The sequence below is a fragment of the Oryctolagus cuniculus genome, chromosome 16 (genome assembly GCF_051225735.1).
Source record: "Oryctolagus cuniculus isolate XC-2025 breed Fujian yellow rabbit chromosome 16, ASM5122573v1, whole genome shotgun sequence".
Taxonomy (NCBI): domain Eukaryota; kingdom Metazoa; phylum Chordata; class Mammalia; order Lagomorpha; family Leporidae; genus Oryctolagus; species Oryctolagus cuniculus.
Genome location: NC_142882.1, coordinates 6,803,894 through 6,828,351, shown reverse-complemented (window position 1 = coordinate 6,828,351; position 24,458 = coordinate 6,803,894). Strand labels below are relative to the sequence as shown.

Sequence of the window (24,458 nt, the reverse complement as noted above, 5' to 3'; positions counted from 1 at the left end):
CGCAGTAAGAAACAACGAAATCCAGTCATTTGCAACAAAATGGAGGAATCTGGAACACATCATGCTGAGTGAAGTAAGCCAGTCCCAAAGGGACAAATACCATATGTTCTCCCTGATCGGTGACAACTGACTGAACACCAAAAAGGAAACCTCCTGAAGTGAAATGGACACTATGAGAAATGGTGACTTGATCAGCATAGTGCTGACTGCTAATGGACAACTTAATACATTATCCCTCATAGTATTTTTTTTTGTCTGTTCTGCTTAATATGACTAGTTTAATTCTGTAATTATCACACAGCTATTCTTAAGTGTTGAAAATTAACTGAAATGTGATCCCTGTTAAACATAAGAGTGGGAATAAGAGAGGGAAGAGATATATAATTTGGGGCATGCTCGGGCTGACTTGCCCCAATTGGTAGAGTTGGAAACATACCAGGGGATTCCAATTCAATCCCATCAAGGTGGCATGTGCCAATGCCATCTCACTATTCCAAGTGATCAATTTCAGTTCACAATTGATCATAATGAAAGGACTAAGAGTCAAAGGGAGCACATAAACAAGTCTAGTACTTGATAACACTAACCGATAGAATAAATAAAGGGGAGAGTGATCCAACATGGGAAGTGAGATACTCAGCAGACTCATAGAATGGCAGATGTCCTAAATAGCACTCTGGCCTCAGAATCAGCCCTAAAGGCACTCGGATCTGGCTGAAAAGCCCATGAGAGTATTTCAGGCATGGAAAGCCAAGACACTCTGGCAAAAAGATCTCTGTGAGTGAGATCCCAGTGGAAAGAACAGGTCTTCAAAGAGGGAGGTGCTTTTCTCTGAAGGGAGGAGAGAACCTCCACTTTGACTATGACCGTGTCTAAACAAGATAAGAGTCGGAGAACTCAAGGGGCTTCCATAGCCTTGGAAACTCATGACTGGTGCATAGGGAGATTACTGATGCCATAAACAGGAGTGTCAATTTGTAAAGTCAACAACAGGAGTCACTGTGCACTTACTCCTCATGGAGGATCTCTGTCCTTAATGTGCTGTACACTGAGGCTTAATGCTATAACGAGTACTCAAACAGTATATTTCACTTTGTGTTTCTATGGGGGTGCAAACTGTTGAAATCTTTACTTAATGTACACTAAACTGATCTTCTGTAAAAAAAAAAAAAGAAATTATCAATTCCCAACTTGACTCTCACTGGGATTAAACATGACAATAGGTCTGATCTGATTTCATCATCATTTAAAAAAATCATTTATTATTTTTCACTTTATGTTTCTGTGTGGGAGCAAACTGTTGAAATCCTTACTTAATGTATACTAAGCTGATCTTCTGTATATTAAGATAATCGAAAATGAATCTTGATGTGAATGGAAGGGGAGAGGGAGTGGGAAAGGGGAGGGTTGTGGGTGGGAGGGACGGTATGTGGGGGAAGCCATTGTAACCCATGAGTCGTACTTTGGAAATTCATATTCATTAAATAAAAGATAAAAAAAAGAAGTGGGCAAAGGATGTAGACATTTCTCAAAAAACGAAATCCAAGTGGCCTACAGACACAAGAAAAAATGCTCAGGATCACTAGCCATTAGGGAGATGCAAATGAAAACCACAATGAGGTTTCACCCCACTCCAGTTAGAATGGCTCTCATACTGAAATCAACAAACAAAAATGCCAGTGAGGATGTGGGGAATAAGGTACCCTAATTCACTGCTGCTGGGAATGCAAACTGGTAAAGCCACCATGGAAAACAGTTTTGAGATACTTCAGAAGTCTGAATATAGCCCTACACTAGGACCCATCCATCCCACTCCTTGGAATGTACCCAAAGGAAATGAAGTCAGCAAATAAAAGAGACATCTGCACCTGTATGTTTACTGTAGCTCAATTCACAATAGCCAAGATATGGAATTAACCTAAATGCCCATTAACTGAAGACTTGATAAAGAAACTATGGAGCCTGGAGCCAGTGCCACAGCTCACTAGGCTAATCCTCTGCCTGCGGTGCCAACACCTTGGGTTCTAGTCCCAGTTGGGGCACTGGATTCTGTCCTGGTTGCTCCTCTTCAGTCCAGCTCTCTGCTGTTGGCCCCGGAGTACACTGCAGGATGGCCTAAGTGCTTGGGCCCTGCAACCACATGGGAGACCAGGAGAAGCACCAGGTTCCTGTCTTCAGAACAGCACCATGCGTCAGCCGCACCGCTCCGGCTGCAGCAGCCATTGGGGGGTGAACCAATGGAAAAGGAAGACCTTTCTCTGTCTCTCTCATTGTCCACTCTGCCTGTCAAAAAAAAGGGAAGAAACTATGGGATATGTACTATATGGAAAACTATCAGCAGTTTAAAAGAATGAAATTTGGTCATTTACATCTAAATGGATGAATCTGAAAAATATCATACTTAGTGAAAGAAGCCAGTCCCAAAGGGACAAATATCACTATATTCTCCCTGATCTGTGACAACTAACAGAGCACCTAAAAGGAAACCTGTAGAAGTGAAATAGACACTATGAGAAGCAATTACTTGAACAGCCCTTGGCTTGACTGTCAAGGAACACTTTATTATTTCACTTTATCTAGTTCTTCATTCTTTTTTTCTTCTCTACTTAATACCATTAGCTAAACTCCTTACTTAACCTAGAATTAATCATAAATGTATTATCAATTGAAAATAGATTCCAGTTCAAAATAAGAATGGGAATGGAAGAGGGAAGAGCTGTACAGATCAGCACACATTCACACAGACCTACCCCTAATGGTGATGCTAAAAATGTTCCATGGACTCCAAATCCCATTTAGCTGGGTGGCCCTGATCCCATCTTATGTGTAAAAGTGATCATATTAAGTATAGACTTGATCATATACATAGGAACATTAGACAAAGGGATCACATAAATAAGACCAAGTGCCTGATAATAACAATAGACTGAATTACAAAGAAGGGAAAGTTCCAACATGGGAAACAGTCCACACAGCAGACTCATAGAATGCAAACACCCTAAACAGCACTCTGACCTAAGAATCAGCCCCTGAGACCTGACTGAAAACATGATGAGAGAATTTCAGGCATGGAAAGCCAAGACATAGTGGCAAAAATGGTTCTGCATGAAGGATCTCTGTGAGTGAGACCCCAGTGGAAAGAAAAAGCCATCAAAGAAGGATGTACTTTATGCTGAAGGGAGCATAGAACTTCCACTTCATATATGCCCCTGAATAAAAAACTGATGGAGTTTGTGAATTCAAAAGGCTTGGCAACACATGTCAAGAGCCTCAGGTGATCACTGACCTCATAGCTAAGAGGTCAGTTGTTAAATCAACAACAGGATTCACTGTGCACTTGCTCCTCATGCTGGACCTCTGTCCTTAATGTGTTGTACTACAAGAGTTTCAGGACAATGCATTATACACATTAAAATGATTTAACATGTCTAATATTTACACTGAAATATTGCAACTCTATTATAAAGCTGACATTAATAGTAAATGAATAATGAATGAATAAACACACTAATGAATGAATAAAAGCAGCAAACAGGGGCAGGCGCTGTGGTACAGCAGGTTAGCGCCCTGGCCTGAAGCCACGCCATTCCATATGGGGGCCAGTTTGAGAACTGGTGCTCCATTTCTCATCCAGCTCTCTGCTATGGCCTGGGAAAGCAGCAGAAAATGGCCCAAGTCTCTGGGACCCTGCACCAGGAACCCCTGGCTCCTTTCTTCAGATCAGTGCAGCTCTATCCAATGCGGCTAATAGGAAGTGAACTGAACAGATGGAAGACTTCTCTCCCTCTGCCTCTCCTCTCTCTGTGTAAACCCTTTCAAACAAATGAATAAATCTTAGGAAACAGCAAATGTGTAACTCATTTTATTAAAATAAGTATATTATCATGTCCACCAGGTGACAATGAAAACACAGAAATGAAAAGCAATGAAAAGTTTCAAGGAGAGCCTTTATCTGAGATCAGTTTATGTTTGTGAACATGAAAGCAGGCTAAGAAATTTATACACAGTATTATTTTTGAAGAGAGGAGGATTGGGACCAGTGTGAGTGTGTAGTGGATATAACCACCACTTGTAACTATGACATCCCATGTGGGTGCCAGTTCATATCCTGGCTGTCCCACTTGGAATCCTACTCCCTGTTAATGATCCAAAAAAAAGCAGTAGAAGATGGCATAAGATGCTGACACTCAAATGGACAACTGAAATAATCTTGGTTTGGCAAGAACCAGCACTGGGCCACAGCAGATATCTTCAGCGTCTATCACCAGATGGAAAGTTTTTCCTACTCTCCCTTTCTTTTCTATGAGTTGGTGCTTCAGAACAAATACATTTTAAGAGAAACATAAAACATTCATAATATGGTTACACTGTGTAATTTTTTTTACAACATCACAATGCAAAATCGGTTTTATAAATCTTAGTTTCTAACCATTGAAAACTGCGAGAGATTTAAGAGCTATTCTTCAGAACATCTGTTTCCTTGGAAACTATTCTATCCCTTAATCCTTTCAAAGCATTCTTCTCAGGTCTGAAGAGAATAATGTAGCACTTGGGAACAAAGATGCTGCCCAGGAGCCCCGCACTGGAGCACAAGATGGAGAAGACCTCCACAGCCACCATGACCTTCCCCTTGGTGCTGTGGTAGACAGGCAGGAAGGTCACCCAGACACTGCAAAACACCAGCATGCTGAACGTCAGGAATTTGGCTTCATTGAAGGTGTCAGGCAGATTCCTGGCTAGGAAAGCCACAGTGAAGCTCACCAGGGCCAAGGACCCCAGGTAGCCCAGGACACAGTAGAAGGCAGTGACTGAGCCCTTGTTGCACACCAGGATGATGTGGCCATGCTCAGAGTGTGCATCTGTGTCAATAAAGGTAGGAGAAGTCCCAATCCAGATGGCACAGAGAGCCAGTTGGATCAGGGAGCAGATGGGAATAATGGAATTAGTTACCCCTGATAGCAGCCAGTGTCACATCCTTCTCCCTGGGGCAGTGAACTTGAAGGCCAGAAGCACAGTGATAGTTTTGGCCTGGATGGTGGAAACAGCTGCAGTGAATGCCACTCCAAACATGGTCTGCTGGAGGACACATGTGGTTGTGTTGGGATGACCAATGAACAGTAAGGAGCAGAGGAAGCAAAAGATGAGGGTGATGAGCAGGATGTAGCTGAGACAACGATTGTTGGCCTTGACTATGGGAGTGTCTCGGTGCTTCACAAAGATACCAAGAAAAACAACTGTGAGGATAGAATAGCACAGAGCTGTGCAGACCAGGGTCATCCCCAGGGGATCTTCAAAAGACAGAAAGGTCACTTTTTTTTGTGGAAGCACTGGTCTCGCTCTGTGTTGTCATACTGAAGATCTGGACAGTTCACACATTGGTCCATATCTGGTGAGAAATGTAATAAACATTATCCCAAGTTCAGTTATTCTTGATTCACAAGTACCTTCTAGAATAACCAATGTAGCTAGTTTAGGCAAATAGTCCTTATTTGATGTAAAAGACAGCATATAAAATGACATAAAATTATTGGCAATTATTTATGTCCATCTTCCTCATGTTAGCCAGTGTTAATAGTTCATCTTCCTAAGTACCTTACATAATGATGAGTACATTCTCTTTTTCTCCTAACAAAGCCCTAAGGGCTACTCTCTGAAACTATTCATGGTGCTTTAAAAACATACCTTAACCTCTGTTATTTTAACACCACAAATTTCTTCTTCATTGTTTCTTCAGATAGGGAACTGATGATCAAGATGCCAGAGGGTTCCATGTGTGGTGAGGGCTACTCTGCCCTTATACAGGGCACATTTTGCTGCATGCTCACTTTGAACAAGAGCAAGCAGCAGCCTTTGATTTTTAAGTTTTTATTTAATGATTGCATTTTTCATACATTCACCTTTAGGAATATAGGAGTTCTTTTCCCTATACCCACCCTCCCCCTCCCACTCCCATCACACCTCCTTCTTCCTCTTCCTCTACCATCTACTTCTTCATTATGGTTCATTTTTAGTTTGATTTCAAATACAGAGGACCAACTCCATGTTAAGCATAGATTTCAACAGTTGGTATCCACACACACAGACCACATATACAGCACAGTTTAGGAACAAAATTTGCAGTCGATTCTCATAGTACAACTCATTAGGGACAGAGGTCCTACATGGGGACTAAGTACACAGTGACCTCCATTGTTACTTTAATGATTAACATGTTTATGTATGTATGATGTCAGTGATCACCTGAGGCTCTTGCCATGATCTGCCAAGGCTATGGGAGCCTTTTGTGACCAGAGACTCCATCGGTATTTGGACAGGGCCATACGCAAAGTGGTTGCTCTCTCCTCTCTTCAGACAAGAGTACATCCCTTTTTGATGACCTTTTCTTTCAACAGAGGTCTCACAGAGATCCTCCATGTAGTCTATTTTTTACTGCAGAGTCATGGCTTTCCATGCCTGAAATGAGCCCTTCTTTTAATGGTGCTATTCCCTCTGTGCTCTCATGGCCTATTCAACCACCCAATGGTTGCAGTCTTTGTTTTAGAGAGTATTCATTTATTAATAATTTACATGAAATTCAGAGTTTCAGAAGGAGGAGGAGAAGCAGAATGGAGAGAGAGGGAAAGAAGGAGAGGAGGACAGGGAGAAAGAGACAGGGAGAAAGGGAAAGAGGTAAAAAGAGGAGGGGAATGATCTTCCCCCAGTGATTCACACCCCAAAAGACATTAATAGCTGGACCTCATCTGTTTTGAAGCCAGTAACTGGGAGCTTCTTCTGGGCTTCCTGTATTGGTGTGAGCTCCGAAACTTGGGCCATCTTCAGCTGCTTTCCCAAGCATCAGGAGAGAGGTGCATTGGAAGTGAAGCAGCTGGGACTGGAACTGTTGACCAACTGGGATGCTAGAATCCCAGCCAGGGGCTTAACCTACTATACCACAGCACTGGCCCCAGGTTCCCACTATTAATGTCATGGACTGGGAGATATGCTTTATGAATTTTGGTTGCACAGAAATCACCTAGCGATCTCACTAAAACATATCTCTTTAAGGTAGAATCTGGATTATGTCATGATTGGGGAAAGCACTGATTGACAAACCACCATTAGAAGGCAAATGGTCAGGTTCTAGAGAAACACAGAACAGCTGTACTCTTGATACCAGCTGGATTAGCTTTCACCCTTGAATGTTTTCATCAAAGAACACACTAGGATGCTGCCTGTAATCAGAGTCAGTCTGTAGACCAGCTTGAAACTTACTCCATATTTCCACTTTCCTGTCTTTTTATCCTTGAACATGAATTTTCTCTCCAGCTCTATCTGTACCCTCCTATTTTCAAAATATTGCTCCATTGATGACTGATGTCTCAACTTGCAGATTTCTTCCAATATTTAGTTAGTCTTACCTTTGTATATTTCATACTTTTGAGACATTACAAGTGCCATCCTTTGTAGCTTTGGTTTCCAGAATTGGTAAGGAAAAGTAACTGCTTTGTACAATTTTGTATACCAGCACTGCTTAATTCAATTATCAATTCACTGATTTCAATACACCATCCCAATATCACTTTAAATGATGCACTTTTATATCTTACTTTTCAGTATGTTGAATGTCATTCTTTTTTGAAAATATGCATGGAGACGAACCTCCTGGGTAATTTTCTGTAGAAGTTGCATTCTTTCATCAACTTTGTATCCAATCTTCAGCCGTAATTTCCATGTTTTGTAGCATTCTAAAATACTCTTTAGGATTGAAAGCTAATCCTTCTTTTTGTCATGTTTGAGTGGTTTTGTTCTTTGTTTACAAGTCATAGATCACTTAGATTTTATTAACTATTTTTCTTCAGTTATGCTAATTAATATTACAATTTTCATGTACTATAAACTGAATTAGATTTTATGAAACTCTTTGGGCATGATGTAGCCTATTAAAAAATACTGTTAGTTTTAAATTGTTTGAGATTTCAAATGTATGAATTTATTTCAACAACAGTGTCTTACAATTTCATTTTGCTGAAATATCTGGCAGTATTTGATCCATCAACTTGAGATGTTCCCATAGAAGAAACAGAATTTTTCCATTTTTCCTGTTCTCCATAGGAGTTGAGAAAGGAGTTCATCTGAAAATTGTTTATCATAACTCAAGTATTGGGAATTATTTTAATAAATGTGAGGATATTTGGATTTTTCAAATATTGCTCAACATATTTCATAATATTTCTATCTGAGAATATCTGAATTTATTCTATATTTTTCAATGTATCAGAATTAAATGATTAATAAGCTCTAATATTAGTATTTTTACATCTAAATAGACCCCTTCAGCACTCTCTGTGTATACACACACACACACACACACAAAAAGAGTAATCTTACTGTTCACACTGTTCCATCTTGCTGAGGTTCATAAATCTTGTTTATGATCACCAACTTTAAATTCTTCCAATTTTTACTTACTTCAATTTCCTTATAATGTCCCCATTTTACCTTTAAGGGCTTCTGCTGAACTTGCAGTCATTGACCTACCTTGGTATGCATACTTATTTTTTTAAAGACAGAGTTACAGAGGGAGGTAGAGACAGAGTGAGGTTCCATCTACTGGTTCACTCCCCAGATGGCTGCAGCAGCCAGAGCTGTGCTGATCTGAAGACAGCTTCAGAGTCTCTCATGTGTGTGCATTGGCCCAAGGACTTGGGCCATCTTCTACTGCTATCCCAGGCCACAGCAGAGAACTGGATCAGAAGAGGAGCAGCTGGGACTAGAACCGGCGCCCATATGGGGTGCTGGTGCTTCAGGCCAGGGCTTAAACCCTCTGTGCCACAGTGCCAGGTCCACTATGCATACTTATTACCGTGTATGTCAGCTTGAGTTCTTTTGATATGAATTTTATAAATGTGTGTACATATGTAAGCATAAGAAGGTTCTTGAAGATTTATATTTTGAGCAGCAATGACTTTTGTCAAAGGCTAAGATTAGCCCCATTTATGATATTTGATGAGTATTATCCTCAGGATGATATACTCTATGATTTCTAAGATAGTTTTTCATATAACACACAGTTTGTTTAGAGTTGTGCTTTCTTACTCCAAGCATGGTGCACTTGAATTTCGTGAAAGCATTTTTACCTATACATGCACAAGGAACTCAGATATGAGTTTTCCTATACTGAATTAGCACATACACCACACTACTCCCATAGACCGTACTCTGTTGCCAGAACCTTTCATTATCAACAATAGGTTTCAAAAAATTAGAATGATACTAAATATATGGTACAAATAACTACTCATACAACAGAAGCAAAAACTGGAAAATTTTTATGATGCATGTGATAGCATAGTTCTGATTCATGCAATAAATCTTAGAAATGCCACACTGTTTTATGGGGTGAATATTCTCCAATCTTGGTTTCTATTCATTTTTTACCATATATTTCACCATGAACTCCAACATGGTCAGCATTCCAGAGACATTCAGTGTTTTCTATGCTTTCATAAATAATACAGAGAGTGTATTGTGGAAAGTTTTATCCTTTTGTGGATTATTATTGATTATCAGGATTAATTGCTACCTGAGGGGGGGAAGACTGTTCTCAGCAGGCATATTCCACATACTTTCTTTCCATGGTAAGTTGATAATTTAAGAAACAGGTGGCAACTTCTCCAAGAGGCAGGCACTGACTTACCTGTCTGATTGGAAATCTCATTCCCAGGACAAGGTGTGCAATCAAAACAACAGGCAGGCTTTACCTCCAGAGGGGTTTTCCTGAATCCAGGGCTGCAACTCAAACTGCATACTGAGTGTGGAGTCTGAGCGAAAATCAGATGAGTGTTGGTCGTAATTCAGACTATTACATAAGTTCCAAGTAGAGGGTTTTCAAGTCGTGCAAACCTGTTCACTGAAACTGTAAACATCTGTTTCTGACACAATGACAACATTCTATTTGATTTTCTTAAATAGATTCAAAAGACTTGCACGAACAAATGTGTGTACTGTCCATCCTCAGACACTAAAAACATAAGAAAGTATTTGGATTGGAAGTGGAGTGATTTAATGTCTCTAAGTGTCTTTCTAATAAGCCATACTGCACATACTCCCTTAGCAGTTGGGGGGTAACAATGTGTCATGTGAAACTTATGATCAGCCCTACTTACCTCTGTAATTCCTGTGGCCCACTCTATCAAATTCTCAGAGAGAGACAACTGTTCACTCTGTGAAACATATGGGGAAAACCGTCCTACTTTAACCTTACGTCCAAAACCATATGGAAAATTCCAAAAGTTGAGAATGTCATATTCAGCTTCCAAATTTCTCTTCTGATTCAAATTTACTAGGTCACCAGCTGGATTGGTAAATTGGATATTCTTCAGAAATGGGTGCAACTGAAAAAATGCATCATATTCTCATGAAGACTGCCCAAGTAATAACACATGAAACCCAGGTTAGAGAAAACCTCTCTTTGTCTGTAATCACAAATAAACAATAGAACCTGTTTAGGACCACCCAATGAATTGAAGTAAAAAAAAAAAAAACAAAAACAAAAAAAAACCAAAAAACCTGATGAGAACTACATCAAGGTAAGTATGATTTCACTCATTTTTCTACAAAAACAAGGGGAATCAAAAATATCTAGCTGTGAGTTTCAGACCATTTACTTTTTTTTTTTGACAGGCAGAGTGGACAGTGAGAGAGAGAGAGACAGAGAGAAAGGTCTTCCTTTCCTGTTGGTTCACCATCCAATGGCCGCCGTGGCTGGCACGCTGCTGCTGGTGCACTGCACTGATCTGAAGGTAGGAGCCAGGTACTTGTCCTGGTCTCCCATGGGGTGCAGGGCCCAAGCACTTGGGCCATCCTCTACTGCACTCACTGGCCACAGCAGAAAGCTGGCTTGGAAGAAGGGCAACCGGGACAGAATCCGGTGCCCCGACCAGGACTAGAACCTGGTGTGCCGGCACCACAAGGTGGAAGATTAGCCTACTGAGCTGCAGCGCTGGCCAGATTCAGACCATTTCCAATAGTACATTCCAAGCTGTCAACACTCATTTTCTCAGTGTACCTAGGAGAACTACCTGTAATAAAGTTACTAGAATAAAGAACTGTGCAAATTATATGAGATTCCTTATGTTCATTGTAGATGAACATCCTCAGTGACATTTGAACCTGAAAATAATTACTGTACTGCTGAAGTTGAAAATGGAATAACACAGTCTAGGTATTTCACATGTCAAAATTAAATTCACAAAATTGGAGAGTATTTTTAAGTCACAGCATTGATGCTTATCCAAATTACCTTCCCACTTTTCATTGGAGCCCTTTTGCTAATGACAAATTACAGGCAGAGGCTCAATTTTTATCTTGTGTTTTGGAGAAAGGTTCCCAAGCTACTTGGATTGAACACCTGCAGAAGCTCTTAAGGGGATCACTTCAGGAGTACATGTCAACAATGGAAACCAAGTTACCTGCCAGGGAGAAAATGCCACCTTTGCCCCTTTGTTCACTGGCTGCATTTCTACCTCTTGTAGAAGCATCTCATGTACACTGTGGGCCACAGCATACACAGCATTGTATATGTTGTAACTCCCATCACTCATGGTCATATCAAAATGATGCGGAGGCAATGATTCCAAGGAAGCATTCAGTGGACAGTTCTGCAAAGTTTTACAGGATGTCCCAGTAACTGAGCAATTAAAAGCCAGCGACCAGAATTTGGAGAGGTAAGAGTCTTCTGGGTACTTGGAAGGGTTAGCTGTCCGAAGAAAGTTTTTGAAACCAGAGATCTCACTATGGTGGTTTGAAAAAATGAGGGTCCCATGGAATGAGTGGAACAGGAAAGGTCCCTCAGAACTGGCAAAATCCCATTGTGAAGTGGTGACCCAGACTTTCCACATCATTAACTCCCTCCATGAATGAAAGCTGGTGCCTATGAGTGACTCAGTGACACAGAAAAGAATCACCACATTTGCTGATGATTTTAGGATCTGTATATGAAACATACTTTGGAATGAAGAAAGTGACTCTACAGTGGCTGGGATCAATTCCACAAAGTCTACACAGATGCCATTCTTCTGCAACTCTACTTTCAAATCAGTCATAAACTTAATACCTTTTGGGAGGTCTGAGATGGCCAAACCCACCCAGGTCCACCCAAAGTGGAGCATCAAGAAGACCATGCCACGGGCCAGAGAAGTGTCTTTGGGGGCCATCTGATAGAGGGAAGGAAACTGACCACTGTCACTCAGAAGAGGTTCAAAAGGCCCAAGAGTCAGCTAAGGGAAAAGGAAAGAAATCTGTGTAAGGTTATTGTCATAGTGTAAAATATTATTCCTGAAAAAATTTAAGCAGATAATGGAAATGTCAGATTTTAGAATATTTCATTTTTCTCATCTCCCACTACATGAGATCTTCCTAGTTCATGAATCATTAGACTCACAGGTTGAGAAAAACATTTCTCCTTTTCACTCACCCACACCGCTGCTTCAGAAGAAATGTAGCTAATCCACAAAATCTCTGTGCGCATTCTCTTTAGATCACATACTGTGTCAAATGTATAAGGTCTCTGTCACTTTAATTTTTGGTTCTAAGTAAGGCACCTAAGGTGATGTACTTTATCCCCCTTTTTCACTACACACTCACCTGTGGAATTTTGTAGAGTTCCAGCAGTGTCCCCATTTGGACAGCAGTGCTGCTTTCTGATATTACAGCAACAGACTTGCTCTGTTTCCTACATGTGTAATTAGGAATGTGCTTTTCCAGTCCCGCAAGCCAGATGAAGGGGTTCTCCATCGCAGTTATATGACTGTACATGACATTATGGAGACCAAATCCCAAGGTCATGTTGGGTAAAAGATGGGGGTTTTTGTTGATCTCCTCAATAGCGAATACCAAGGCCAGAGCATACTGGTAGTTTTTGGACTGAAACTGCATGAAAGGCACAAGGATCTTTAAGGGAAAAGCCTCCAATCCAGATTATCTTCAATTCTGTGATTACTGTGACAGATGGATTGTTCATGTCCAAAAATTCATATGTTCTAATCTGTATGTGTAGATTTGCTGAGTACAGAGTGTGAACTCTTGTATTTGTAGGACACATGTCCTCACCAGAACCAAAGCTGCTACCAACTTTTACTGGTTTCCAAGCCTAAATGATTCTGAAAAATAAGATCTGCTTTTACATTATAATGTCTTGGGTATGTTATCCCATGGTTGTCCATGCAGCCAAAGAGCATGATCTTATTTTTGGATGCAAACCTCATCAATTTAAATCATCTCTGGCAACAGCTACCTCTTCTAAGTGTTTGTATTTGATATCTAAAGTAAATACTACAACAGGCTCTGGAATGCCCTCTCTAAAGTTCATGCACACCTAGGAGTACACTCCACTTGTCAAAGAAAGCATGAGAAAGAAAGTCACATCATCTTTAGCACTGCCTCTAAATGTTTCCTACATTCATGAACTAAAATGATTCTTCATCTTATCACATCATTAAGTGCTTCTTGAAATAGCAGTCATACAATCATAAGGCTGCAGGTTGTAATGGGAAGAGAATAACTCACTTGAAGGCTATGTAATCTAGAAGAGGGATGATGTCATGGCACTGAAAATGGGAGTCTGTAATTGATCCTGAAAAATCTCTTCCCCATTAAACTTATCCATCAACCTCCATCACAAGCCATGAAAATAAAAATCGGGTTCAGAGCTTCAAATAAGGGAAATAGTGAAAAGTGAGGAGCACTTTAGAGAAGCTGGAAACACTCCCTGGGTGAACATGAATCACTGGGCTATGATGCTTTACAATTAAGCCAGTCATGCATTTAGAACACTAAACATATGTTAAAGTAAATCATTATGAGTGGTATCAGTATTTACTCCAAACAGGCCTTCTTCACTCAAGTTTTCCTACAATTTTGAATATAAATAGCCTTCCATGCAAAGAAAATGATGCATTTCTACTTTTTAGGATCTGACATTTCACAAAGAATGTAAATGAGGAGCCCCTTGAATTTATTTCTGATGTCCTGTGTGTTGATTCCTCATGAATAGACTATGTCATGTACACTGCTTGCTAAGGGTCACTGTGTGCTCCAGAGGAAGTGACAGTTTTTCAGTTCTTGGTTCTTGCTGCAACATAATATGTATATATGTATTCATATTATATACATATTCTTTCTATATATTTATACATAGGTATACCATGCATACAGTTGCTATATATATATAGTGTTTTATGTATATATAGTTTCTATACATATTTGTTATCCAAATATGTCATTCATACTCTGTAGAATGAGGAAATTTGAAAATCATTGCTGTGAATCAAATAAAATTCAGTTTTGTATTTCATATATCTGTTTCTCTCCTCATTACTATGACACTTCCATTATTCTGCATCCTCTCATTTCTTTCTCCAGCTGCTGCCTTGTACCAAAATGTCTAGACGGCTCTTGGACACACTGGAATTTGTAAGAGTTTATCTCTTTTATGCTGTGTTCTTTATCTCTAAAAACAGTTTTTCAGTAACTGTTGTATGTTCTAAAGTTGGTGAATCTAGCATTGGAGTTTATAGTGCCTAAATGTATTAACAGTTCAGTATTTCTTGTTTTTCCAAGTATCATCAACACAGATATTTTCCCTGGGTTTATTAAGATTTGATTATGATCTCCAGTTTGTATGGCATACATCTTGGAGGAACTTGGGCTCTATTCATAGCCTCTTTTCCTACTACTGGAAAGTCACTATTTCCTGGTCTCCATCATTAAGGGTACACTTAATGATGTGCTGCATGCATAACCAGGGGGAATACTACTAGTAGTAATAAATATATATTTCATAAGTGGGATACCATGTGCACATATCAAAGAATGTGAATTTATAAAAATCAATGTGAAGTGAATACTATTGTTATGCCAAGTTAGTATGCATTAGATTTTTTTCTGCAGAGATCTTTGGACAAATGCCTAAAATACTTCATCAGTTGCATCTCCTTGGTGGCACCAACTATACTTCTCAAATCCATTGGCTTTAATGATACTGAAATGATCTATGTCCTACTACCTACCTTCTCTCAAAGTTCTATGCAGCTGCAGCCTACTTCCTGTAGCCTTACAGTAGAAACCAATTAGAAAATTGACACCTTCATAAACAGGTTTGAAGAAAACAGTCCCACTGTCCTACATGATACTATATTCTGTAGGCATGAAATTTATATATACTGTATATATAAAATGAAACACTTACATTTAGCTACAAATAAAGTACCTTTAAGAGGGGCAGAAAAAGAATAATCCCCCTTAAGAAATCTATTTTGCCCAGAAAAGGCAGAATCAGGGAAAAATTGCAAATGTAGTAGATTAAAAACATTGAAATTCTTATGGGTATATTCATCAGTAAAATATAATTACTATATTTGTGCAAAGGTGTTGCCCTGAGATTACTTTTATATAGAAAAACCTTTTTGAATCTTTTCTCCTTTACAACTGTAGAAGAAGTGAAGTGTTCTCATGGCCCCAAATCTAGTATGTAGCAGAAAAGAGTGTGAGCACATGTGGAAGAGCTCATGTAACTCAGATTTGTTCATTTCAGTGCATGGGTTCTGTAAGAATCTGCTACTGAGGCACAATAGGCCCCTGAGCTGATGAACTTGGACAGGGAAGGACAGGAAGATACCATCCGGACTCTGGTTCCTCCTCTCATGAGACACTATTTCCCTGAACCATCCACGGTGCCAGGCAGAAGGAAATGTCTTCCTCATGCCCCGAATCAATTACCAGCAGTTTTTAGGAGGGACAGAAGATGGACATGGCAGGGATACAGAACATATTTGCCTATAGAATTGCAGACCTAATAACAAGTAGGTACTATGTGAATTAATGGAAAATGATTATGGCAAGGACAACTTACCATCTGAATCTTCAATATTTGCTGAACCTCATCATGGTTCTGGGAACCTCATATGTGTAAATGTGCAAAAAAGCAGCAATCTCAATATCTCCATCCTTGTAAAAACTCTGTTCCATCTGGGAATAGCAGTCGGGACCAACCTGACAAGTCACAAGGGGAAACAGCTGCAGAAAGAGCAACAGAAAAATCAAAGGACACATCTTCAAATGTGTAAAACCCTAGGACACAACAGCAGTGAACATGCAGGGTCATGCAGGTGCATACATAGAGCGTGCGCATGTGTGTGTGTGTGATTGCTTGAAACTAGCCACTTTAATACTGCTCCATCTGACCTCTTTCCAACAGATGTCCACTCATCCATGGGGGAATCTGATACTTTTCCTGCCCTGAGGCTCTGCAGTTCAGGTCTTCTGTCCTGGTGAAAAACACAAGAAGAAAAACATGTTTGTGAATCATCCTCCTTGCCCCAGGTGCCAGGCTTTCCTCCAAGTCCATGGAGACAAAGATTCAAGGAAGAAACCCCTGATAGTTACATTTGTTGCAAGGGTTTGTCAATAAACCTCTCCATGAACTTTTTCCAATTATGTACTGGGATTGCATCAGAGGGCATAAAGGGAGGCATCAGTCAAGGCTTTCTGTAAGGATTCAGACAAGAAAATTCCAGTATCACACAATACAATGTCCCAAAGTGCAACAGGGCAGCCTCCCTCAGCCAGTGTTCTGGGCAGCCACACATCGCTTTGTTAGCACATAGACCCCAAACCAATCCTGTTTACAGAGATACCCACTAGGACATGTGGTTTTCAATCAGTGTGGAACCAGTAATCACCCTGAATTCAGATATTTTCATTCTGCATGTCTAATCACTTCATCTTTAGTTGTAAAGCATAAAACCCTTCCATGTTGTTGTTAACCATGGAATCCCATGATGATCTGTTTGCATGCCTACAACCTTGGTTGATACTCTCATGAGAACCTGGGACTATTTGAGTACTGCTCACTTTTACTCTAAAGCAGACAATACCAGCTGAATGTCACCTCTTTATTCCCACCACCACAAACACCATGGGCAGACACCTGTACTTCTTGAATGCAAGTGACTTTCAGGATTATTATGTAGGACACCATCAGGTCAGCTATGTACCATTAAACCATAGCCCAATCTTCATTCTGCACAATACAAGAGTGAACACAATGGATGCCATGTCCTATAGTCAATAATGAGGATCAATAAGGACTAATAATTTAAGCTTGCATACCTGTGTGAGGTATTGCCAATGGAGAAATCTAGTAAGTGGGGTACAGAGGGCATATATATGAGAACTCTATTTTTCCACTCAAAAGTTTTCTAAACTCAAATTACTGTAAATGTGGTCCCTAAATATTTTAAGCAAAACACATTTTCTATGGCCTAGCCACGGCTCTGATGTCATTAGTGAGATTTTGATTAGGTGCTCATGCAAAGTGAGATGCAGTGTGGGGACAAAATACACAACAGAATTCAGTGACTTCCCTAAAAATGAAAATATAATGTCTTCATGAGTTAAGTTTATTACCAGTCAAATGATGAAACTTGTTTCTATTCAGATAAACAAGAAAAGTCAATCTAAATCAGAGAGCAAGTATCCACTGTTTTCTCTAATGTGTAGAAACTAAAAGTAGAGTCAATGTGAATGCACATGATTAACTAAAAAAAAATTGGGAATGGAGAGGATGAACTCCATGGAACGAGTAGGATTCACAAAATCTGTGGCAAATCTGTGTTATGAAATAGTTGTACATGAATTTTAAAAAATTATCACCCAGATATATTCAATAATTTTTGCTTAAGAGTTTCTTTCACATTTAACATTTTTATCTTCTACATTCTTAATGCTAAATTTGATATTTGATATTTTTATAGCTTGTAATCAATGCTTCCATTCTAGAACTTTAGACTTATTTTAGGGAAATATATATTCTAACTGCATAAACATATATGGAATCTGAGATCATACATTTCTGTATAAATTGAACTTTAGCAACAACATCATAAAAGTTGATAATATTTTTTCTATTTGACACTTTTTTAACTTTTATTAAATGGATATAAATTTCCAAAGTACAGCTTATGGATTAAAATGGCTCCCCCCCCATAACGTCCCTCCCACCTCCAATCCTCCCCTTTCCCACTCCCTCTCCGCATCCATTCACATCAAGATTCATTTTCGATTCTCTTTATCTACAGAAGATCAGTTTAGCATACATTAAGTAAAGATTTCAACAGTTTGCTCCCACACAGAAACATAAAGTGAAAAGTAATAGATAAATGATGATGAAATCAGATCAGACCTATTGTCATGTTTAATTCCAATGAGAGTCAAGTTGGGAATTGATAATTTCTTTTTTTTACAGAAGAAGAGTTTAGTATACATTAAGTAAAGAGTTCAACAGTTTGTACCCACATAGAAACACAAAGCGAAATATACTGTTTGAGTACTCATTAAAGCATTAAATCTCAATGTACAGCAATTAAGGACAAAGATCCTACATGAGGAGTAAGTGCACAGTGACTCCTGGTGTTGACTTTACAAATTGACACTCTTGTTTATGGCCTCAGTAATCTCCCTATGCTCCAGTCTTGAGTTTCCAAGGCTATGGAAGCCTTTTGAGTTCTCCGATCCTTATCTTGTTTAGACAAGGTCATAGTCAATGTGGAGGTTCTCTCCTCCCTTCAGCGAAAGGTACCTCCTTCTTTGAAGACCTGTTCTTTCCACTGGGATCTCACAGAGATCTTTTATTTAGGTCTTATTTTTTTTTGTTGGCCAGAGTGTCTTGGCTTTCAATGCTTGAAATACTCTCATGGGCTTTTCAGCCAGATCTGAATGCCTTAAGGGCTGATTCTGAGGCCAGAGTGCTATTTAGGACATCTGCCATTCTGTGAGTCTGCTGTGTATCTTGCTTCCCATGTTGGATCACTCTCCCCTTTATTTATTCTATCGGTTAGTATTAGCAGGTACTACACTTGTTTATGTGCTCCCTTTGACTCTTAGTCCTTTCATTATGATCAGTTGTGAACTGAAATTGATCACTTGGACTAGTGAGATGGCATTGGTACATGCCACCTTGATGGGATTGAATTGGAATCCCCTGGTATGTTTCTAACTCTACCATTTGGGGCTAGTCTGCTTGAGCATGTCCCAAATTGTACATCTCTTCACTCTCTTATTCCCACTCTTATGTTTAACAGGGATCACATTTCAGTTAATTTTCAACACTTAAGAATAACTGTGTATTAATTACAGAATTAAACCAGTCATATTAAGTAGACAGACAAAAAAACTACTAAGAGGGATCATGTATTAAGTTGTTCATTAACAGTCATGGCTATGCTGATCAAGTCACCATTTCCCATAGTGTCCATTTCACTTCAGGAGGTTTCCTTTTTGGTGTTCAGTCAGTTGTCAATGATTAGGGAGAACATATGGTATTTGTCCCTTTGGGACTGGCTTACTTCACTCAGCATGATGTGTTCCAGATTCCTCCATTTTGTTGCAAATGACTGGATTTCATTGTTTCTTACTGCAGTATAGTATTCTAAAGAGTACATATCCCATAATTTCTTTATCCAGTCTACCGTTGATGGGCATTTAGGTTGGTTCCAGGTCTTGGCTATTGTGAATTGTGCTGCAATAAATGTTAGGGTGCAGACTGCTTTTTTGTTTGCCAATTTAAATTCCTTTGGGTAAATTCCAAGGAGTGGGATGGCTGGGTTGAATGGTAGGGTTATCTTCAGGTTTCTGAGGAATCTCCAGACTGACTTCCATAGTGGCTTGACCAGTTTGCATTCCCACCAACAGTGGGTTAGTGTCCCTTTTTCCCCACATCCTCGCCAGCATCTGTTGTTGGTAGATTTCTGTATGTGAGCCATTCTAACCGGGGTGAGGTGGAACCTCGTTGTGCTTTTGATTTGCATTTCCCTGCTTGCTAGTGACCATGAACATTTTTTCATGTGCCTGTTGGCCATTTGGATTTCCTCTTTTGAAAAATGTCTATTGAGGTCCTTGGCCCATCTCTTAAGTGGGTTGTTTGTTTTGTTTTTGTGGAGTCTCTTGATCTCTTTGTAGATTCTGGTTATTAACCCTTTATCTGTGGCATAGTTTGTAAATATTTTTTCCCATTCTGTCAGTTGTCTCTTCACGTTCCTGACTGTTTATTCTGAAGTACAGAAACTTCTCAATTTGATGCAATCCCAATAGTTGATTTTGGCTTTGACTGCCTGTGCCTCCCGGGTCTTTTCCAGAAACTCTTTGCCTGTGCCAATATCTTGAAGGGTTTCTCCAATGTTCTCTAATAACTTGATGGTGTCAGGACGTAGATTTAGGTCTTTAATCCATGTTGAGTGGATTTTTGTGTAAGGTATAAGGTAGGGGTCTTGCTTCATGATTCTGCACGTGGAAATCCAGTTTTCCCAGCACCATTTATTGAATAGACTGTCCTTGCTCCAGGAATTAGTTTTAGATCCTTGATCAAATATAAGTTGGCTGTAGATGTTTGGATTGATTTCTGGTGTTTCAATTCTGTTCCATTGGTCTATCCATCTGTTTCTGTACCAGTACCATGCTGTTTTGATTACAACTGCCCTGTAGTATGTCCTGAAATCTGGTATTGTGATGCCTCGGGCTTTGTTTTTGTTGTACAAGATTGCTTTAGCTATTCGAGGTCGTTTGTGCCTCCATATGAATTTAAGCATCATTTTTTCTAGATCTGAGAAGAATGTCTTTGGTACCCTGATTGGAATTGCATTGAATATATAAATTGCTTTTGGGAGAATGGACATTTTGTTGATGTTTATTCTTTCAATCCATGAGCATGGAAGCTTTTTGCATGTTTTGGTATCCTCTTCTATTTCTTTCTTTAAGATTTTGTAATTTTCATCGTAGAGAACTTTAACGTCCTTGGTTAAGTTTATTCCAAGGTATTTCATTGTTTTTGTAGCTATTGTGAATGGGATTGATTTAGCAGCTCTTTCTCAGCTGTGGCATTCCCTGTGTATACAAAGGCTGTTGATTTTTGTGCATTGATTTTATATCCTGCCACTTTGCCAAACTCCTCTGTGAGTTCATATAGTCTCTTAGTAGAGTTCTTTGGATCCTCTAAGTAAGGAATCATATCGTATGCAAAGAGGGATAGTTTGACTTCTTCCTTCTCAATTTGTATTCCTTTGATTTCTTTTTCTTGTCTGATGGCTAAAACTTCCAGAACGATGTTAAATAGCAGTGGTGAGAGTGGGCATCCCTGTCTGGTGCCAGATATCAGTGGAAATGCTTCCAACTTTTCCCCATTCAATAGGATGCTGGCTGTGGGTTTTTCATAGATTGCTTTGATTGTATTGAGGAATGTTCCTTCCAAACCCAGTTTGCTTAGAATTTTCATCATGAAAGGGTGTTGAACTTTATCGAATGCTTTCTCTCCATCAATTGAGATAATCATATGGTTTATCTTCTGCAGTCTGTTAATGTGGTGAATCACATTGTTTGATTTATGAATGTTGAACCATCCCTGCATACCAGGGATAAATCCCACCTGGTCTGGGTGGATGATTTCTCTGATGTGTTGTTGTATTCTATTGGCCAGAATTTTATTGAGGATTTTTGCGTCTATGTTCATCAGGGATATTGGTCTGTAATTCTCTTTCAGTGCTGCATCTTTCTGTTGCTTAGGGATTAAGGTGATGCTGGCTTCATAGAAAGAATTTGGGAGGACTCCCTCTTTTTTGATTGTTCTGAATAGTTTGAGAAGAAATGGGATTAGTTCTTCTTTAAATGTCTGGTAGAATTCAGCAGTGAATCCATCTGGTCCTGGGCTTTTCTTTGTTGGGAGGGCCTTTATTACTGTTTCAATTTCTGTTTCAGTTATGTGTCTGTTTAGGTTTTCTATGTCTTCCTGGTTCAATTTAGGTAGGTTGCATGTGTCCAGGAATCTATCCATTTCTGATAGATTTTCCTGTTTGCTGGCATACAAGTCCTTGTAGTAATTTCTGATGATTCTTTTTATTTCTGTGGTGTCTGTTGTTACGTTTCTTTTTCATCTCTGATTTTATTGATTTGGGTTTTTTCTCTTCTTTTTTTAGTTAGTTGGGCCAATGGGGTGTCAATTTTGTTTATTTTTTCAAAAACCAGCTCCTCACTTGGCTGATTTTTTGTAATGTTTTTTTGGATTCAATCATGTTAATTTCTTCTTTGATTTTAATAATTTCATTTCTCCTATTAGATTTGGGTTTGGTTTGCTGCAGTTTTTCTAGGTCCTTCAGATGGCCTAAAACCTCATTAATTGGTACCTTTCCAATTTCTTGATATAGGGACCTATTGCTATAAACATGCTTCTCAATACTGCTTTCACTGTATCCCACAAGTTTTGATATGTTGTGCTGTTATCCTCATTTACTTCCAGAAAGTTTTTGATTTCTCTTTTGATTTCTTGAATGATCCAGTGTTCATTCAGGAGCATGTTGTTCAGTCTCCATGTGTTTGCATATGCTCTAGGAATTCCTGAGTTGCTCATTTCCAGCTTCATTCCGCTGTGGTCTGAGAAGCTGCATGGTATGATTCTAATTCTTTTAAATTTGCTGAGACTTGCTTTATGGCCTAGTATGTGATCAATCCTAGAGAAGGTTCCATGCACTGCTGAGAAGAATGTGAAGTCTTTAGATGTAGAATTGAAAGTTCTGTAGATATCTGTTAGATCCATTTGGGCAATAGTGTCGATTAAATCTGCTGTTTCCTTGTTGATCTTCTGTCCAGATGATCTATCTATTTCTGAGAGTGGAGTATTGAAGTTCCCCAATTGGAATCTAAATCTCCCTTTAAGTCCCTTAACATATCTTTTATATAGACCAGTGCCTTGTAATTAGGTGCTTATACATTTATAATAGTTACATCTTCCTGTTGAATTGAACCCTGAATCATTATATAGTTTCCCTCTTTGTCTCTCTTAACAGTTTTTGTATTAAAGTTTATTTTGTCTGATATTAATATGGCTACACCTGCTTTTTTTTTTGGTTTCTGTTGGCATGGAATATCTTTTTCCAACCTTTCACTTTCAGTCTGCATGCATCTTTGTTAGAGAGATGTGTTTCTTGTAGGCAACAAATAGTTGGGTTTTGTTCCTTGAGCCAATCAGCCAATCGTCTCTTTTAACTGAAGAGTTAAGACCATTAATATTTAATGTGACTATCGATACATAGTGACTTTACCCTGACATTTTCCCGGAGATATTTTCTAGTATATGCTTTGAGCTTCCCATGCTCTTTTACTGGTAGGTTTTCTTCCTTTACCTTCTTATATATTGATGGTTGTGTATCTGTGTTTCTGAGTGTAGCACATCTTTAAGTATCTTTTGCAAGGCCGGATGAGTGGCTGCACAGTCTTTCAATTTGTGTTTGCTATGAAAGGTCTTTATTTCACCTTCATTCACAAATGAGAGCTTAGCAGGATATAATATTCTGGGCTGGCAATTTTTCTCTCTTAGCACCTGTGCTATGCCTCGCATTTCCCTCCTAGCCTGTAGTGTTTCTGATGAGAAGTCTGCTGTGAGTCTAATTGGAGATCCTCTGAGAGTAATCTGACGTTTCTCTCTTGCACATTTTAGGATCTTTTCTTTATGTTTCACTGTGGTAAGTTTAATTACAACGTGTCATGGTGAGGATCTCTTTTGGTCATGTTTATTGGGGGTTCTATGAGCTTCCTGTACTAGGATGTCTCTGTCCTTCTCCAAACCTGGAAAGTTCTCTGCTAGTATCTCACTAAAAAGGCCTTCCAATCCTTTCTCTCTCTCCATGCCTTCAGGAACTCCTAGAACTCGAATGTTGTTTTTTTTTTAATAGTATCCTGTAGATTCCCAACAATATTTTTTAGATTTCTAATTTCCTCTTCTTTTCTTTGGTTTGACTGTATGTTTTCCTGTGCTCTATCTTCTAAGTCCGATATTCTCTCTTCTGCTTCACCCATTCTGTTTTTAAGGCTCTCTAATGTGTTTGTCATTTGATCTATTGAGCTCTTCATTTCATTTTGATTTCTCTTCACTATCACACTTTTCTGTTCTACTAGTTTCTGTGTTTCATTTTGATTCTTCCTTAAAATTTCATTTTCATGAGAGAGATTTTCAATCCTGTCCAATAAGGATTTCTGTAGTTCAAGGATTTGCTTTTGAAAACTTCTGAATGTTCTTATCATAAATTTTTTGAAACCGTATCTTGCATTTCTTCTATCTCATCATCTTCATAATCTTGGCTTGGGGTGTTTTGCTTATTTGGAGGCATCATAGTGTCATCATTGATCTTGTTCCCTCAATTTTTGTGTTTGTTGCTTGGTGTAGTTAATTCTTCTTTCGTCACTGTGCATTTTTTTTTATTTTTTTATTTTATACTATGTCTGTGTTAATTTTCTGCTGTTGGAGGAGGCTTGGATACTTGAGATGTGTGTGGCCAGAGAGCTCTGCTTAGTTCTTCAGGGTTAATGGTGTGCCAAATGTGACACCCTCAAGTTATGCATTGTAAATCTCTCTATTTATTTACTTATTTATTTATTTA

At 39.1% G+C, this 24,458-nt stretch overlaps 1 pseudogene; it reads right to left on the bottom strand.

The window, feature by feature from the left end:
- Positions 1 to 4,449: 4,449 nt before the first annotated feature.
- The window catches only part of LOC149121436 (vomeronasal type-2 receptor 116-like), a 39,060-nt pseudogene continuing 19,051 nt past the window's right edge, over positions 4,450 to 24,458 (bottom strand).